The sequence below is a fragment of the Narcine bancroftii genome, chromosome 1 (assembly GCF_036971445.1).
Source record: "Narcine bancroftii isolate sNarBan1 chromosome 1, sNarBan1.hap1, whole genome shotgun sequence".
Taxonomy (NCBI): domain Eukaryota; kingdom Metazoa; phylum Chordata; class Chondrichthyes; order Torpediniformes; family Narcinidae; genus Narcine; species Narcine bancroftii.
Window position 1 is genome coordinate 79642071 of NC_091469.1, and position 2687 is coordinate 79644757.

Sequence of the window (2687 nt, forward strand, 5' to 3'; positions counted from 1 at the left end):
AACCAAAGTTTTGGTCTGAGCCTTTCATCAGTAATATTTCTTGATTTTTTTCTTTGTTGCTCTATTGTCAAATAGCAATGCAGTTTTCAGTCTAGATTTGGGTTCCACCAGCATAAAATAAATGAAGTACTGTAACATTACAAAATATTCAAAGGCTTTGAAAGCCTATTCCATAATTTATTTCATAGCCTTCAGTTCTTGTCAGATGGGATCCTTGAAAACTTGGCATTCAATAAGATACATCAATTTCCAATTCTATCTGAACTCCGCATTGCACAGAGAAGCTATATTCAATAAACCCTGGAATAAAACCAGAGGAAGTCAGAGAGATAAATGCTAAATTTATTTTCCAGTAGGTGCTTAGGATTGGATTACTCTTGTAGCACCCAGAAAAAATAATACAAGTTCCTCCTATCTGGAATTCTTTGGATTTTGCCAAGAGTACCATATAATCACTACATATCCATTTCGGCCTCCTCTCACTATTCAAGTTGACTCTGAATAATCATTGAATCTGATCCATGAAATGAGATGGAGTGATTAAGGTGGAGAGTGCATGTGGGGCCAATTAGTCAGAAATTTTATGCTCACTTTCCTTCTGTTAATAGAAGGAAACAAAATTTGAAAGAGATTCAAAATTGTTAGCATGTTAAGTTTGGCTTCACTCCAAGTTAAACTGATGAACTAACCCATTCAATCAGAAAATTAATGAAAGTATTATTAGCAAACAAAACCGAAGTATTTGTAGTACAGTTTATAAATGAAGATGCAGGCTTATGTGCTGGACAATGTGGACATTAAGGAAGTGGAAGAGTTGGATCTACTTAAAAACATCGAGATTGATAAGTCCCTGGAGCTGGACGATATACCCCAGATTGTTGTGAGAAGTGAGAGAAGAGATAACTGGGGCAGTAGCTATGATCTTTGAATCCTCTTTGGACACAGGGGAATCACTGGAGGATTGGAAAATAGCAAATGTTGTCCCTTTGTTTAAAAAATATTAATAGGGAGAATCCTGGGAATTATAGACCAGTGACTCTTATGTCATTGGTGTGCAAACTTATGGAGAGGATTCTTAAGGATAAGATTTATGAGCATTTGGAGAAATACAGTCTACTCAAGGATAGTCAACATGGCTTTGTGAAGGGAAGGTTGTGTCTCACAAGTATAAATGAGCTTTTTGAGGAGGTAACAAAGGAAGTTGATGAGGGTAGGGTGGTAGATGTGGTCTACATGGATTTTAGCAATGTTTTTGACAAGGTCCCCCACAAGAGACTCATCTAGAAAGTCATGAGTATGGAATCAGTGGAACCTTGGCCATGTGGATAAAAAAATTGGCTTGCAGGAAGAAAGCAGAGAGTAGTAATAGAAGGGGAGTATTCTACCTGGAGGTCAATGACTAGTGGGGTGCCTCAAGGCTCTTTTCTGGGACCCCTGCTCTTTGTGATTTTTATAAATGACCTATATATTTTTTTGTTATAATTTTTTTATTTTTCACACTATGAATCATATTGACCAAAATACACATAAACATTTCCCTCTTGAATATACACTGTGTCATTTTCTCCCCTTTTCCCCCTCCTTTCCCTCCCTCCTTCCCACCCCCTCCCCACCCACTAAACATTCAACATATATGATACATTAAACCCATTAAACAATGTCATCACACAATGAAAATAAACAAGAAAATTGCATCATCTACTTATCTATTGTGAAAGGGATTAGTTGATTTTGCGTCAATATTAATTTTGGTAGTTGATAATTTGTTTTTTTTCCTTTCTATGTGAATCTTCTTCCAAATGTTGAGCAGATGGTGCAGTACTGGTGAATTCCTATGTTGCACCAGCTTTTCCTCACACTTATATAGTATATATTCAGGTACCTTCTCCCCTATTTTATCTAGCTCTAATCTGGTCCAATCTGGTTTTTCCCTTGTTTGATAAAAATTTGATAGGTATCTTAATTGTGCTGCTCTATAATAATTCTTAAAGTTTGGGAGCTGTAAGCCCCTTGTTTGTACCATTCTGTTAATTTATCTAGCACTATCCTCGGTTTCCCCCCCTTTCCATAGGAATTTCTTTATTATTTTCTTTAGCTCCTTGAAGAATTTCTCTGTTAGGTGAATTGGTAATGATTGAAATAGGTATTGTATCCTTGGGAAGATATTCATTTTAATGCAATTTACCCTTCCTATCAGTGTTAGTGATAAATCTTTCCAATGTTCTAAATCATCTTGTAATTTCTTCATTAATGGCTGAAAATTTAATTTGTAAAGATGGCCTAGATTATTACCTAGTTGAATACCTATGTATCGGATTGCTTGTGTTTACCACCTAAATGGTGATTCTTTCTTAAACTTTGTGCAATCCGCCTTATTCATTGGCATCGCTTCACTTTTATTTGCGTTGATCTAGTACCCCGATAGTTCTCCATATTCCTTCAATTTCTTATGTAATTCCTTTATTGATATTTCTGGTTCTGTTAAGTATACTATGATGTCATCTGCAAATAGACTGATTTTATATTCCTTCTCTTTTATTTTTATTCCTCTTATTTTATTTTCTGTTCTTATCAGTTCTGTCAAGGGTTCTATAGCTAACACGAACACTAAGGGAGATAGTGGGCATCCCTGCCTAGTTGACCTCCTTAATTGAAATTGGTTTGATATATATCCATTTACTGTTACC